This window comes from Denticeps clupeoides, chromosome 19 (assembly GCF_900700375.1).
Source record: "Denticeps clupeoides chromosome 19, fDenClu1.1, whole genome shotgun sequence".
NCBI classification, from domain to species: domain Eukaryota; kingdom Metazoa; phylum Chordata; class Actinopteri; order Clupeiformes; family Denticipitidae; genus Denticeps; species Denticeps clupeoides.
In genome coordinates, this window is record NC_041725.1 from 14,495,383 (window position 1) to 14,513,033 (window position 17,651).

Below are 17,651 nucleotides of genomic sequence, written 5' to 3' on the forward strand. Positions count from 1 at the left end.
TCTAAAAATAAATATGTAAATTCAGGAATATCTGAAATAGTTTAATCTGATTTGGGGAGGAATGAATGTCCGACAGCAAATACAACACAGCACAGGTCGGAACAATAAAACCTTTCTGGACAATCCGGCCGAACAGTGAGCGTATTCAGTCCGGGAGGAGACAGTGCTCTTCAGTATCCTGTGATTTAACGTTGCACTCAAATGATCTTGGAAACTGGAGCAGACACTAGCCTCAGTCATGCCTATATTGCTTATTATTAGAAGTGCTTAAGACTTGACCTTTCATTTCATAACTCAAATTTATAAACAGGGTTAACCTCTCTGTGCACATTCCTTTCCTGATAAATCACTGCAAAAATCATTTTTCTGTATAAAGTGCGGTGGACATAAGAAAAGTGATTGGTTGTGCATTTTCTTGATTCTCTTTTCCTGGAGCAGCTTTCTCCTAAGACACTGCGGCCTCGTGAGCCGTGTTTATGAATCAGTCACCCCTGGCAACCCACTAACAAGTCACCCAGTCGTGTTTTTTAAGACCCAAACAGCTGCCCCGTGAGAAACTCACCACAACTCCTGGGTAATTTAAGGGGTTACTTATCCAGCTATCCAAGGGGCAGAGCGAGAGAGGGGCTGTTAGCCAAGGAAATAGCCTGACCTTGAAACTCAAGACGAGGGGAAAAATCGCAAGGCCCGGGCTGAAAACCCTCCAGGAGTCTTACTTACCCCTCTGTAATCTCCCACGCCTCTTCAGAACCCGAGTCTCCACAAACAGCCCCCCTCCCACATCCGCCCACACCCCCAGCAACGTGAGACCCCAGCGCCGTGAAATGGATCCGGGTGCTAAATTTAAGGAAGGAGAGCGAGCCTTCAGGCCCAAAAAGTCTCTCTCACACACACACACTTAAACAGAGCAGGTGTCTGAAGCATGAGGATGAGGAGGAGGCTTGGCAAATGCTTTTTGCGGGCTATTTGCTTGGAAGAACAGCCATCACGTCGCCCCGGTGTGAGCCAGCAGCGCGGGGAAGGGGGACTTGGTCCGGGCTGCAGAGCTGCTTATTATCCCGCCCGGCCAGTTAGATGACAGACACCTGAACCAGCAAGAAGGTCAACGCAGGAATGTCTGATGCCGATCAGACGGAGGCTCGCTTTGATCTGTTTACCGCTCACCTTTCAAAAATAGAAATCTCAGAACGGGTGATGCCCCGCCCCCATCCCATTCTGGAGTGTTTGGATGTACTGTACGTCTTCACATGTGGAAGGGCGAAGAGCATCATTGCTAACAATCCCTGCCATTCTCAGAGCTTGAACTACAGGCCATGATCTATGATTTATATAATAGATCAAATGGAGTGGTAACTCACAGTTTATGAATTCTGAAGGGGCAAAGCATAAGAACGGTTTAGCAGAAAATGAACTCTCTAAAACAGCAATATGAATTGATAAAAGAGGAGAAAAATGCAAAAATAAAACAATCAAACTAATATGTAGACCAATCAATCTCATATGTGGGGGATATTATCTGGGGATCTATCTCTCTGAGACATGGAGGATGGGTTGTGTTTGTGAATATACACCAATCTGAATGTTTGAATCAAAATGCAACCATATATGTTTATGTTTGGTTTGATGGTGGCAGCCATTGTTGTATGGAATCTATAGCAATTTATGATGTGTCCTTCTGTATCATGAGCAACAGAGTCAGAATTAAACAGAGGACAAAAGAAGGCGATGGGACCTTGCACTAAACCTGTGTGTGTGAGAAGTAATGGCACTAGGATGCGTGAGAGCTGTCAATCATCGCTGCTGTCCCATCCCATTTCAAACTTTATTCATAAAGCCATAAATGAAGTCGAGCTTCTGAGTGTCAGAAACAATTGCACACTAACAGGAAAGGGCTGGCTGGTAGTTAGTTCCTCCTCTTCAAGATAACCAGCAAGCATGCCCGTGTTTTATTGGTTTAAATATATTTTCCATGTTTCTAGGGTGAACACTCTGCATATTACGGCACCAAAGACACCAGGTCCATAGTCTTTGTCTCTGGATATGTGGCTAGATTTTTTCGAACAGCAGAAAAATACCACAACACAGTGAGACCATAATTTTTTTAATGGTTCTTGAAAAAAGGCTTCCTTTCCATGAACTTCCCTTTTGAGCCACAGAAGAAGCATCAGGTCACCTGTCACCTCATCACAGGCCTGGTGGTTTTAAAGACTTTCACCATTTAGACGAGTAAATCAGAGCGTGAAATTTACAGAACTTTACGAGGTATCATTAATCTGTCAAGAAAACTGTGCCCATCGTTCACATAAAAGGGACCATGTTACAAATCCAAACAGCTGCTTCAGTCACTTTCGCTCGGCCACAGAAGATGCGGGAACAGTGGTGAATCTTGCTGATATGATCCTGTAAAAAAATGGACAGAAAAGCCACATTACAGAAGAAAAGAACTTCTTTTTTTTTCTTCGGCGGAAAGCAGAGACATGGCACAGTCGGCCTGAGGAGCGGAAAGCCGACACTGATTCTCTGTCATAATATAACGGGGGAAGATTGGTTACATATGACATAAAATGGGCCGGCGGCCGCGCTCTGACTGATACCATCTGCTAACTGCACTTCACACTCACAGGAGCTGCGGAGGGTGTCTCTAAAACTCAAACACAAAGTTCATAAATTACACGCCTTTTACGGGAGCGCTTGCTTTCACCCGAGTCCTCTGAATGGGGGAGGGACGTCTAAACAAATCCAAATAGACAAGGCATCCGGATGATGCGAGTGTGCGTGTGTGTGATGGGCGTTCAGCTTAAATCCCATATGTCCTGTTAAGATTTGTTTCACATGTCATCATGTATTTTTTTTTGCGTGTGTCTGTCTCTGCCCATGGAACCATCTGGACAAGAGTCTGTCTACCCAGCAAAAGCACAGGCATCCACATGACTGAGTGAGTGAGTGAGTGTGTGTGTGTGTGTGTCAGGACGATGGCATCTGCACTTGGAGCCGGTGATACACACATTCTCAGATGTGCCGTCTGCTTCACACAAACTGCTGACAGAGGAGCTAGTGGGTTCAGGCCTGTAAGCGTAGACGTCCGTGTTTAAGAGCAAGGGCGGCTGGCTCTCGGCCAATGAGAGCAATGCTTGCTGGCACGCCTGAAGCACAGGGAGCCCGGAATGACTGACAGGGAGACTGCGGAGCATTTAGATGAGGAAGCAGATAAGGCAGAGCAGGAATGTCAGAGAAATGTCACAGAAATGTTAATGCAGATTTTTATTTTTTTTCCCCCTGTAAGGAATCTGAGCGTAATGTGCGAATCAGCGGAGAGCTGTTTCAGTTTAGTCCAACTACAGGAGGCCATGAGAACAGATGCACAAACACAGTTTCCAAAGTCATAACTTTATGTTAGCAATGTACTAACACAGCTAACGCAGCAGCTATCTGTAGACCAGATGGTGGGGTTTGCCCTCACCATGCATAAAGGAGGAGATGGTGAACTGGGACTGGGAACCCCCGCTGGACGGCGTCATCGAACTGGCCGCATCCATCGATTGGCGGCTCACAGAAATGCCAATTGCTCTCTTGTTAATGTGGTTCATCCCTTAAGTTGAAGTTGACTTTATTGTCATTTCAGCTATATACATGTTAGACAGTACATAGTGAAACGAAATAACGTTTCTCCAAAACCTGGCTTATCTGACAGACTTCCTTCCCCTCTCCTGCCATGGCTGCATGTGTGCTGAACGCCTCTAAAACTGACAGTGATCTATAACCTGTACAATTCGATTAAAAAAAACAAACAAATCGGTCAAGCCAGTACTTTGAGGAAGCACCTTAGAATTTAATTACAGCATTCACTCTTCCTGGTTTGGAGCATGGAACTTTGCCCGCTCCTCTTGGACCAAAATTCTCTGGCACCAAAAGACGGTGCCTAACCGCCCATGAACACAAACTTGTCACATGATTCCATCCATGTGACTGGGAGCAACACGGAAATGAGGTATTGTGACTCCTATAAATTGGCAAGATGGCCACTGCCAGCAGCTCAGTCATTGATTGATACACGTCAGCGAGACTCGGCTCCACTCCGTCCTTGAAGAGTAAGACCGTTACTGACCTTATCTTATCCTCTCTCCTGAACTCCTTCCTCTCGTCCTGTCCCGTACTAAATTGAACAACAACATCCGTGGGGTGTTGTGGCTTACGCTGGTTCGCATTCGCATATTTAGTCGGAGGGAACTTACGTCCCACCGCACCGGGGTTCCTCGTCTCCTCCTACACACGCTCACGTTCTGGTTTCGTGGACCGTGACAAAACTGAGTGCCTCCTTATAACACACATTTCAACATGCAACATTCAACAATTTATATACAACCTGCACATTTTCCCCACACAGTTTCTTGCATGCTGGTACAATCGGGTTGACCGACCTCCACCGCCACAATAATGTCGGGCTGTAAACAGGTTCGGGCTTTGAAAAAGCTGTAACTTTTAAAGCACAAATACAGCTGTTCAGATGAACACCACAGTACCTGTAGCTGGATGTTCAGTGGTTGTAGTGGAGGATGTTTGTGCCTGCAGAAGAAGATTGAATTTGGGCTTACCCCAAAAAAACACATTTTCTTCAAGAAAATGTATGAAATACTTAAAACAAATAATTGACTGGCTTTCAATAATTGAAAGTCTGTAGTAACACATTATTTTGCCACAGAGGTTTAAAATATTAGTTGTTGAACAAGACATATCAGGTGTGTATTTACTAGGTTGACATTCACTCTGCATGCTTGAAAAGGTGCCTGGAGGGTTTGGACCCTAGTTGTTCCCAAAATCTTATCTCACAAAACCTGTTGATGAAACTGTTCCATAAACTTTCACATCCATTAGATTGCTTTTACTGTGAATGTTGTTGCATTATACTTCAACAACCAGTCCTTCAAAATCCAGTTACAGTTGTTTGATGAATTTTTAATGGTTTCTTGCCGCAATATTTTGAAAGAACAGCGTCTGGCGTGTAGTGTAGGTGCTGAATCTAAAGCCCTGATGCAGGCTGTAGCATCTTCGCTACTGAATGTCGTTTCTCTGAACTTCCGAAGCCATTTATTACCAGCATTGTGCTTTGAACCGGGGCACTCTGTACTACACTGGTGTGGGACCTGAAGCGTTTGGCAGTGGCTGTAGCCTCACTGCGTGTGGTATCATGTGATGAATGTGGGAGCGGGGGCACTGACTGCTGTAGGAGCGAAGCCTGAGAACTGTCCGAGAACAGCGCGGACACACACTGGAGGGCATTCTTTTCCATGGACATCAGTGCCGGCCATCCTGGCCCTCAGCCGAAGAGGCAGCCCACCAGGCCCTGACACATAGCCTGAAAGGCATCCCACAGTCAAGCTGCAGAGACGGTCTTGGCCCAGTAGCCGAAGGTCCTGCAAATATTTTGAGCTGCTGTCTGACTGGCTCTCGGACAGACGCGGCATAAAATACGAGGAGAAAGCCTTTCTCCCGCTCCCGATCGCTGTTTAATGTAAACTGCGCATTCCACCGTTGCCAGAGCACTGTGTCTAGCAGGGACACATGTACAAACAACCCGGATCAGCAGCTGCGCCATGTTTGTACCGCACATTCAATGGAATTAGCAGAGACACTATTCAAGGCTGGACAAATCCCTGTCCCGACCTGAATTTCGCCACATTAAACTCCACTTGTGTTACCCCAGCCGCACATTCCAGGCCGGACCGGGACCAAATCTGTTTGGGAAGCTGGAGGTTGTTAAAAGTATTGACTTTTGCCGCAAGATTTAGTGCTCGTCCACCACGCCAAAGCCTGAGCCTTACCCCTAACAAATTCTCAGAGCTATGAAACTGCACCTCCACGAGATCCAGCTGTACCCCTCCACCCGTATTTCAGCTTCAGCTCTGGGACCCAAAGGACAAGCAAAGGAGGGAAAGCAGAATCAGACAAAAGCACACAACAATTTTGTAGCAGGAGGTTAGATCAGGCAGATTGTGTAGAACTTTATTAATTCCTCAGAAGGTTCCTCAGGGAAATTTAGTTTCTAGAAGCAGAACACCAGCGTAAAATGGTTTTCAAAAACAGTGGCAATCACAAAGAGACACTGAGAAATAATAATGGGATAAAAGTAATACTGTTAGGTCCCCACAATCACTATGATGCCTGGGCGCCGGTTGGATTGGCAGTCTGGCACCAGTTCACCTGATTATTGGGTCCTGATCACTCACAGGCTGTGCCCATTAGGTACGAGTGATAAGGACCCTTTAAGAGCAGGCCCAAACTCCCCTGCCGATGTTTCTGAACGTGTCAGTGCTGTGTGTTCGTCTTTAGCTTGTATGTGGTTTTCATTATTAATGTCACTTGAGTTCAAAAGTGTCACTCGCTTGTGTGCGCACACCTCACGCACCTGGCATGACAATCACAAGTAAACTCCCACCGCACAAAAAGCTACTCCTTTTGGCCTTGTGGTGAAGAAAAGACAGACACAAAACCAAGGATGACTTAAACTTGACTAAACAAAAAAACTTTGCATGTCCATCAAACACAACACTTGCATGCACACGCTTTGATTAAAAGGATGCATGCCGGTGTAAAGACAGAGGATTGTGACAGTACCAGTACCGGTACCAGCAGACCTCAGTGTTTGTGATCCACCAGACTGTAAGAACAGACTCTGTGCCACTCTGAATGTGTTCCTTGTGTTCTGACCATTGGTCAGTCAAATGTCACCGCTTTCTCCCTCCTTAGCCTGTGTTTGTTGATCAATGTTAGGTACGAGAGTGCCCCTCAATCTTACGATCTCTGATGCGCCAAACAAGTCCGCATTCATCCACACAGACAATGGAAAGTCCAGAAAAATGGTGCGTTTGCCAGATATGAGCAGAAAACACACTACTACTGTTTCTATGGATTTGTCGGTCATTGTTTTATTGTTTTGTCAATTAATTGTAACAATTACACCACTGTAAAGTTAAATTTGAGGCCTAATAAATCATATATGGTGCCTTGATAGTCCAAATATATATATATATATATATATATATATATATATATATATATATATATATATATATATATATATATATATATATATTTTTTTTTTTTACATGTGCTGTAATCTCAGAAGAGTTACCTCTATAAGAATACCAAATTTATATAAATAGACCCTGCAGTTGCTCAGATATTCTCAGTTCATTTTGGGTGTCATTTGAAAAGTAAGAGTTGGCCAAAGAGCTTAACCGTTCTCTCTGGCAGCCTGAACTACATTATTTAAACAATGAATCCCCAATGCTGAAAGTTTCAAGACAGCATAAAAAGCATGAAATTTAAACTATTTAACATGTGTTAACTTTGGGGATTCGCTGACGAAATAGAGAGCCTTGTGGAACCGGCAGCCCTGAGGGAAACCAAGTGATTTGTGGGCTGAGAGACAGGAGCATCCTGGATTGACCTCCCGTCTTTTGCCCAGAGCCAAAAAACAAAAAAACGGACCATTACTCCACCGAGACAAGCAGGGCAGTGCACCCCGCCAGACTCTCCCTAAGGAGAGAGGGTCAGGCGGCCTGAAAACCCTTCCGAGACAACACCCCATTTTTCTCTCCAAAACAAGTGTGGTCAAAATGCCAAGGAGATTTGAGAGTCCTCTGTTGTTTCTGAACAGACTCGGCATCATTACACTCTTTTTCCCTCAGTCTGGTTGGTTGGTTACAACACTATGGTGCCACTGCTGACTGGTATACAGTATGGATAGAACAACGCACCATATATCAGAGTCAGGGACGGGGGAAGGAAAGGGACACGTCCGTACTAACACAGGGATTTAATAAATAAATGAGACACGGGGTCCTTCATTTGGGCTAATGATGACATATGAAAACAATCAAGGTAATCAGGGAATCACAAGACAAGGCAAACATGAAATCCCGGTCCGAAGTAGTGGGTAATGTCTGGATTGTGAAAATCGTCTAAAAATGTATATAAATTTGTGAGAATTAAAACTGATTGAGAGAAAAATCTTTTTTTTTCTTTACATTGAAATGCAAAGCTGCAATCTACCTTCACCAGCACCTTGGCACACATGGAAGTGTGCAGAATTGAACGTGGCCAAAAAATGCAGACAAAGCCATAGGCATTGCGGTGTTTTGCCCTAATAAAAGTGTTACAAAAAGGTTATTTCATGCAAATGTTATTTTATGTACCCTACGTAAAAGTAGTCATTAGTGGTGCTGTTTTGCGTACAGGAGAATTGGATTGAGTGCTTTCCAGGCAATGCGAAATGGTGACTGATCCTGTTTCCGTGTGTGTGTGCATATTCACTCAAAGAGAGCTGGGATAGACTCCAGCTGCACCACGTCCCGGAACCTGAATTGATGGTTGGATGGTAGGCCAATTAACTCCGTGACAATTAATTATTGGCATCATCTTTGCTTAAGTGCGCGTTATGAAACCTGTACCGGTGAAGGAAAAAATAAGATGGTTATGTAAAGTAATTACTGGAACATGCCTTTCTGCAGACCCCTGGCCCAAGGCGGGGCAGCGGGAGACGCTAACGGGTCACAGGCGGTTGCTGCCATAAACCGTCAAGCGGCCGTTTGTTTCAAGTGCCACAGATGTTTATCTGCAAACAAGGTCCCTCTGAGACAGCGCGGGGAGAATGGCTGCTTGTTTGCACAACTTCCCATTTTTCTCGGTTCGAAAGATAAACAGTGTGGGAAATACTGTGGATTTCACTCAACCACAAGTCCGGCTAATAATTGTTTTCATAAATTCTTTGCCAGGGATAACTCCTGACCTTAATAAACTGTAATGTCATTCTGGAGAATTGCTTCATGCTCATGGAAACGAGGGGGGATTCAGAAATGAACGTTCACAGAGAAAAAAAATGACACGAGCGCAGCAATGAGAACACGGCGGTAATAAATTCTTTAGCGCTTCATGGGTTATTTTCCACTGCATTTAACAATGTGGGCCCTAATGTACAAGAAATGAGGGAGTTTAATGCTTCCCTCCAGACGTGCACTACCATGCATCATTCTGCCTGCATCTGGATGGATTTTCGTCATGGAGGGATCTCAACAGTCACGCTTCCATAACCCTCAGAAATTGTGCAAATTGAAATGGAAAATAGAAAATTCTCCTAATGGAAAAGCTGGTGGCATTTCAGGTGATTTAAAAAATGCTCTTTTTTTGGATTCTCAGGATATGATGTTATATGACTGGAAGTGTTTTGTGGACATTTTGAAAATATATAGATTAGTCTTTGCTAAGCAAGGAAGCCAACTGATTCTTCTGGGATGTATCAGTAAGTTAATATAGAGACATAAGGGTCTACCTCAGGGGGTGGCCACTACAGCAGGCCCTCGGGGGAGAAAAATATCCCACCAGGCTGGTCCATTTGCGAGACATTCTAGAATCTGCAAACACATTCCAGAACATTGCTTCATGCTGAAGGCATCCCAGCACCAGGGCAAATGAGCCATGTCCGATTGCAGTGCTCTGTCTGCTCCCCGTTTGCGTGCAGGAAAAAAGCACCCCTTTCGACTCAGGTCGTGCCAACTGTGGCATTCTGTCCAAAAACCTCCCCTTCCTCCCCACAGCCCTGAAGGAAAGACAAAGCCCACCTGTCACTTAAAGTGTGTGTCAAACACTTCATTACGCTTCCAGGCAGAAGAGAGTCTATAACACTGGCTCCAGTGCAGAACTCTGGAGGGCGAAGGCTTAGTTTCTAACCCGAGTAGAAGTGGAGGGACAGGAACCTGAGACCCACCACCCTTTCACTGGTCTCCTCTGCACCCCTTTTCACATTTGCCAGAAAACAGTGGTCACTGTTTTGGACCCTGCAAAATCTATTATGGCTATCATGGTTATGGCTACTATGTTTTTTTTGTTGTTGATTTTGTTAATAAAAATTCTGAAAATGTCCTCCATAATGTACTCCAAGGAGAGGACTCCAAATGCAAAGGAGTACAGAAAATGAGGGCTGAGGTTACTGAAACCTCATCGAGCAGTGGGGCTCATCTGCAATATTCTCTATATGCTTTGGGAGAGGGTCAAAGGTCACCAAAGAGACTGCCTGATTCGAGCAAATAATATGCTTGAGCAATAAAAGTATCAAGGTATGTATGATCGCATAATTAATTTGGAATCTTAATTAAAGAATTTGTGGCTTTGTCAACCTTCATCAGTCATTAGTCATGCGCCTTCTAATACACATAGAAAGTTGATTTCTCCGGTCAATTGCATGACCTTTTATTACGACTAAAGGTCAAGTACAGGGAACATTAACTATAGAAACAATAAAATTTGGGTTTTAGTTGGATATTCTAGTTGGCTTTTTGGGTTCTGTCATGGGTAGTCAGGTGATTGTAGATTAAAGTGCTCTGTATGAACAGTGTGTGTAGGTAATGACACTCCCATGTCAAGTGGGTTAGATTGTGGTTGTGTTTACTATTCGATCGCCAACAGCCGTAGTACTTGGCACTGAAAAAAAAGAGATCTGCATTCTAAACCTCCCAATTATCCCTCAATACATTGGGCAGATTCAGTACGTAACTAAGACTACAGCAAACAGGCCCTCATTACCATTGTACTTAGTGGGCGGGGCATCACTCAGTTTTTTTTGTCCACTGCCATTGTCACAGACACAGTGGGTGGAATCACATTTCAAAGTCAGCGGTGTGATGTTTTGTGTTCTGGTGGGCGGCGTGGGGACGGGGCTTGGCCTGGCTGGTGGAGAGCAGGGCATTAAGTTGTGTGATGAAAGATGTGATTAACCGGCGGCAGGTCCGGTCGGGGGACTGGTTATACGGAAACAGGGCCAGCAGGCTATTTGGGACAAACACCTGTTGGCCCAGGTAGACTGGAGCGGATAAGTGGTCCTCTTATAAAAAACAAAAAAAATTATCACTGCGCCACTGTAATAGGCAAGTTATCCTCTAGGCCTGGATGGGTTTAGGTCAACACTGTGCATCCCAGAGCTTTCTTATTCTTCTCAACACCCCTCATCTGCTGCGCTCCTCCACTCCTTTCTTCCTTGCTCCTTTTATTTCAGATGGGCTGGTTTGTGTTACAGTCATTGTGAACATTACTGCCCTGAGCCCAGGGCTCTGTCTCGAGGACAACACCTGAAGTCTGGCTTTGTGTCTCCAGCGGGATCAAAGAGGCTCTCACCAGCCCTAACACAACACAGGGGATGAGAGGACCACCACACACCCACACGGAGGTAATGACAAACACACCATTCATTCTGTTAGAAGAACCTGAGCCTGATGCCAGCCTGAAGAGGACAGGTTCCCTCTTTGAGTTCTGGGTCCTCTTAAGATTTCTTTCTTTCTTCTGTCGCCTTGGGCCCTTTTTAAAGATACTTTGTAACAATGGCCATTGTAAGCAAAACTGAACTTAATTCTCTGATTTGGTGTTTTGGTGACGATAGCAGAGAAGATGTTGTCTGTCATATGTGAGGAGTCAGGCTTAGATCTGGTGGCATGTGATCATATGATTTCCATCTTCTATCCAGAAGCTCATGTTTGGATGTAGGAATCCTCATCCTTTAAGCTCCTATCAGAATGACCAGTCAGTTTGTATTGATATTCATAAGAGGCCTTTTAATTTTTTTTTTACCTGTAAAATAAATTATTATACAATTCTTAATAAAAAGTGGAAATGAGAATAAACTGAGGGGAGAGAATTATAAGGACGTAACTGACATTTTTCCCAGTTTTCAGAAGAGCAAAGCCAAAAATAAAATCTAAGTTTTATATAATTTTTTGTATTGGATGAGATTTATACACAGAAAAAAAAAACAATTTTATTCAAAAAAAAATTTTTTTTACACTTTAAAATTTCTCAAATACTCACAAGCCCCTTTTCATTGTGTTCAGTGTTTTGTTTTTGTTTGATCGATTAATATGAATGTCTCAATTTTGCCCATTTGGTTCTCACTCCCCTCGATAGGCAAGTTCTCTCGACGAGTTCTCATCAGCCCATCAAAATCCCAGAAGAAACCCTAACCCTTCCAAACCTCTTGGGTTTCAGTGTGCAGAGACACTTTGTGTCACAGGTGAGGGTCGACCTGATCACAATCCTGCACTCAAACCCCTGCCCTCGGGGAGGCCATGTCACTCATGTGCTATTAGAAGCATTGTTCCTGGTTTTATGAGTTCTGTTCTCTTTTTTGCACACACACCTTGTCACATCACTTACTTACTTACTTACTCACCCGCATGAGATAATGTTTTGGTGCTGGTTTTAGAGCATAAATGTCATTTATATGCAGTTATTGAAACACCAACTATATATAAGTGTGGACTGAAGATTGTCAACATTGTAAATTTATGCTGAACAAATCAAACACTTAGAAATTTACAGTTAGCATTCATGTCCCAACAATTTATATTTGACGTGGATTCCTACTTGGCTTAAGATGTCACACTTTCAGGAGCATGAGTGTCACAGTTGTTGTAAGAGCTCTGCCACCCTCCTGGCCCACTCCAACAACCCCCTCACCACTCTTCTGATTTTGCATCGCTGTCACAAGACGCCATCTCTGCCCTGGCGCATTACACTGTGAAAATCTGATTTCACACCCAGATCATTGAGGATGACCCCAGATGAACAACACTGCTGAGACTGCAGCCGACCTTGTGATCCCACCGACTTCATTTTATAATAAATGTTTTCTGAATGTGCTTCCAGAGAAATGTTTGGTGCCAACAGCAAAAGTGACTGCAATGAGAAAGGGCTAAAACAGAAAAATTTCCACAATGTACATCAGTATATATGCACATTCATGCATTTATTTTGGGGTGCTCTGTTTACACCATGTTACTTATACAACAGGTCAAAGTCAAAGTCAACTTTATTGTCATCTCACCATATACAAGTACACAGAGAGACAATACATACCTTTGTTCTTAATATGTTCTTAGATCAGACTAATACCACAGGGTGCTTTACTAAATCCATGCAATTTCTCACTTGTGGGACTAATAAAGGTTGATCTCTCTTAAATCCAGCCCTGAATGCAATTCATCTGTCAATTTTCACAAATTAAATTACTTCATATTTACAAATACATGTTTTGTATAATTGTTTTAGAACACAATGCACTAATTAGTGCACATATTGCACATTTATTGAGTGTCATGTAATGCAAAGTCCATCACACGTACATCTAGTGCCGCTCGGCTCTAAAGAACTGCCTACGCTGTCACAGGGGCCCCGGCACCTGACCTGTCATTCCAGCGCTCCTCTCGAACACATTTTCCACGCGTGTATGATTACTGCTTTTACTCTGATTTTAGCCCCCGGGCCTAATGAGGTCAGAGTTTTGGCACATGCTCCAAGTCGGCGTTTAAGAGCTGATCACAGGCACCGCTGCTGAGTAACGTAATCTGCACGCGTTAAGCAGGGAGAGGACGTACGTTTTTCCACCCCGAGTGGCTGAAACCCCGTCGTTTGTTTAGACGATTCATTTCGGAAAGTACAGTAATGCAGTTTAAGCACGTCCAAATAAAAGCGCATGTTTAGTGTTCATTCTGGCAGGTCAGGTGTTTAGGGTTCTGATCCCCATGCTTAGGCTTCAGCGTGGGAGGGAGGGAAGCTTTGATCCATCGGAGGAAAGGGAAGAGAGCTATGCGTCGGCTGCATGAGGACGTTTTATAACCATGCCGCCGCAAAGGTCAGGTGGAGATGTGCAGAAATGCCAAAGGGAATAAAATATGAGCAGAAGAGAGGGATGGGGGGGTGCAGAGAGTGACATTTGATGAATGGAGAGGTGGAGACAAGAGAGAGAGAGGGGGGAGAAAAAGTCCTCAGGCCAGCTTCGTTACACCGGGGAAAACTCTTGAGCTCCACAATGTTGAGCGAGAAGGGGACTTGGTGGTGTGGGGGAGATGCTGAGAGGGTTAAAGACATTCGGCTTTGCTGCTTTGATTCCCCCTTGAGGGTTAAAATGGCCTCCCTCCTCACGACACTGTTTAAAGCGCCCCCTCTTCCCGGTTGTCCCCTCCCGTCCCCCTCCTCCAGAAAGGTAGAGTGGAGAGGGATTAGTGTACCAGCGCCAGGGGGGACAGCTGAGGACCTAATCACCACATTCAGCACATGTACCGCCACTAGCGCCCAGCCGGCCACTACAACAATGACATGCCTTAATCACCGACCAGCAAGCTGGGGGGGTGGAAAAAACCCATTTCACTGTGGGGGGCTTTTCAGATTTACACGAGTAGCCCCCCCCCCCCAACCGCTTGACCAGCTCCTCTGTGTCGGTCCTCCGAAATAGAGACGAGGTCCCCCCTATTCCACCGCTCTCCCCCCGGAGCGGGCGGCGGAATCATTGTGTGTTGCCGTGGCGATGGGGGGATTCTGTGGGATTAGCCCCCCACAGACAGGGTGTTTTCATCCACACACTTTGTAACACAGCAACAAAGGCAGAGGCGCCCCATGGCATCTTAGCGCGCTGAAGGAACTGTTTGGCCATGAACAGCACTTACCTGCGCTTACTGTCAAGATCCTGTTTTTATCCTTTATATTTTATATTTAAAAATACATGTTTGATCCACTGAAATCTGACCAGAAAAAAATATGGATTTCAGTGCTGGTGGGCATTTACCTTTGCCTTCTAAAAGTCTACAAACTAAAGGCAGAAAGATGAACTGGGTAGAATATGCTAGAACAAGTCATTTCCAGTATGTAAGAAGCATGAAAAGTAAAGAAGAATAAAGATTCCCTGACACAGAAAGGTTACATTTCCATAGTCACAGATTGAATTGTATTTTTATTAATTAAAGTATAAATCTGCTCTCAGCAGGAGGCGGATGAGACGGCGCCTCCTTTTCTGGCATGGTTCAGCCCTCTCTTCTCACCATCCCAAACACGCCAGCTCCCTCCCTCGCACCCCCAGTCCAGTCTGCCAGACCGCTGCAGCCCCGCTACCAGCCTAATTACTCCCAGCAGAAATAATTGGGCAACAAATCCCAGCACTGCTGTCAGAGGTGATCTGGTCCAGCTTGTTCTCTTCATTACAGGAGCCCCAGCCCCCTCAGCCACAACTATCGCCTCGCTGCACACTTGCTGAACCTCCCCGCGCCAGCTGACTGATGTGCACCCCACACGACCCGTGGCCAAGCGTGCCCTGCATCTCTTACGACCCTATCTGGCCCCCTCATCTATCAGTTGAGCCATCAATTCTAAAATGTTTAACAGTTAACGTGTTCAACTGAAGTCTAAATAACATCTGCGCTGTGTCAAATTGTTGATATTCATACTGCAATTGGAATTACTGCCATGGCAACCTCAGTTTGAGACTGGTAACGAAATGTACTGAAGAATGAAAATGGTCCCTCCAACCAACAGATTTGTCCATTTCAAGATCTATTGTTTCGTTGCAATGCATTTAATGCCGGTTGAAGAACTTTGCAACACACAAAGCATTGCAAATCCAGAGTCTGATTCTGGTTGTTCTCCTTTCCCAGATCCTGTAGCACTGAGTTCTTCTGCAGAGTGGTAATGAATATCGCACACAGCTGCGAGAGAGGCCCAAAGTGGGGAGGGCATGTGTATTACAAATCAAACCCAAACACGCATCTGCTATTTTAAATAACCTTTCTTATTTTTAGCCCATACCGGCAGGAGGGAATTTATTACGCACTTCACCCTCTGCTAAATTACACATGTTCGTGACCCCTCTATCCTGCTTCCACAGTTCTACTGCCCCCCGACTCCCAAACTCTCTCCTACTCCCCCAGCCACCCCTCCCCGCCATCACAACACCACACGAACTCTGTTTACTCAGATCAAAGAGGGCACAGCATTAAAACGTGCCAAGGTGCATCCCATAATTCCCTTCCCGTCCACAGCGCTAACATTATGCAGATAGAGGGAGTTGATCAGATAAACATGTGCTGTGTCACAGCTGCAGACGGGCTGGTCCTCCTCCACAGCCGGTCCAAAGCAGACCCATCTGCACCTCCAAACGCATCCAGACACTCTGATACATCACACACGCAGAGGACCTTAATTCTGACATGCAAGTGCATTCCAAAACTCTACCACTCAAACATATAGTGCCAGCACGCCACATATATCCAAATGCTCAACAAGACGAGGCCCTTACACTTGAAAAGCTTAATTTAAGGTGGCAAAGCATTTTCTCTCAACTTAACTTAGGAAATTAAGTCTTCACAACAACAGGGCATCTTTGCAGCCAGTTGCTTACATTAAGTTGTCCCAACAAATTTTTTTTACAGTGTACCAAAAACCCAAAGCTATATGTCAGCTTATCGCCTTTCAAAATGGCCTGAATTAACCCCTTTTCCATGCTCCATTACTTAACAGGCTGAAGATGTTCCCCAACGAAACTGTGCATAATCCCAGAATGGCACACCAAGGTGGAATGTGTCTACTCTCTATTTATTGGTCAGTGTTCATATAGTCCCAATTTTTTATTCTTTCAGCCTGTGAAAGAGAAGTTTGGTATCAGGATTCTCAATATATTTATATATATTAGTGGTGGGCCGTTATCGGCGTTAACATGCTGCGTTATCGGCGTTAACATGCTGCGTTATCGGCGTTAACGTGCTGCGTTAACATGAGACTTTTATCGGGCGATGAAAAAAAATATCGCCGTTAATCTATTCACAAAGTTGGGTTGGGAGCTGGTTCTATACTACTACGCAAGGAGTTAAATGGTTACACTAGATTTATAAGCATATTTCTTCTTTCTTGTGTCTTTTAGTTTCTTATTTCCTAAAGACTTTTATTTTGTTTTTGAGACCCGGTTCAGGTCTCTTGGACACATGGCGTGAGCTGTGAGAGGTGTGTGGGGTTTGTGTGCAAAAAGTTATTTCTTTCATCTTAATTTATGTACATATTAGGAATATTTTGCATGTGTGTTATTTTGTGAATTTTTTTTTATGTTCTTTTAATACTGTATATTGTAGAGAGAGGTGCAGAAAGACGCGATGGGTGACGCGATGTTCTGACGCGACCTTGCTTTTTGTACAGAATGCACAGAAAATCTCAGCTCATCATTTGTGGTTCAAGAAACTAAATCAAAAAGTTACACAACGCAGAAGAAGAACTGCTACACTATGATGACTTTCTCCTTGATATTTTAGCGTGGATGTATACCTAGCCGAATTGCACTGTAGGGGGCGAGAACGAGTCTTCGAACTGTGAAATAACCACATAAAACGTGACGCGTTAACATGGATGCAGCTATTTAACTGAGTACATCTTATTGAACATAATGTATTTTCATCACCAATTATCACAGTAGAACAGCTTTCTCAAGCAGTTTGTGATGCATTTTGGAAACAGGAGATGAGCCCCTGGTCTAATGCGCCACCTGTTTTAAGAAACCCGTTCTCAAAGACTTACTTTTAGTCATTATTTGGGTAGCACACATATTCTGAATGCCCTTGGCAGAATTCAAATGAGCCATTTTAATCTAGGTTAATCTATTAATCTAGAATCTATATAGATTAATTTTTCTTACTCTGGATTAATCTAGATTAATTCCAAGATTACAGTGAGATTAATCTAGATTAAGAAAATTAATCTATGCCCACCTCTAATATATATATATATAAATCCTGATGTAGTAGGGGGCTAAAGACATCTCTCCTTGAAAACTTCTGCACACCCCACAAAGAAAG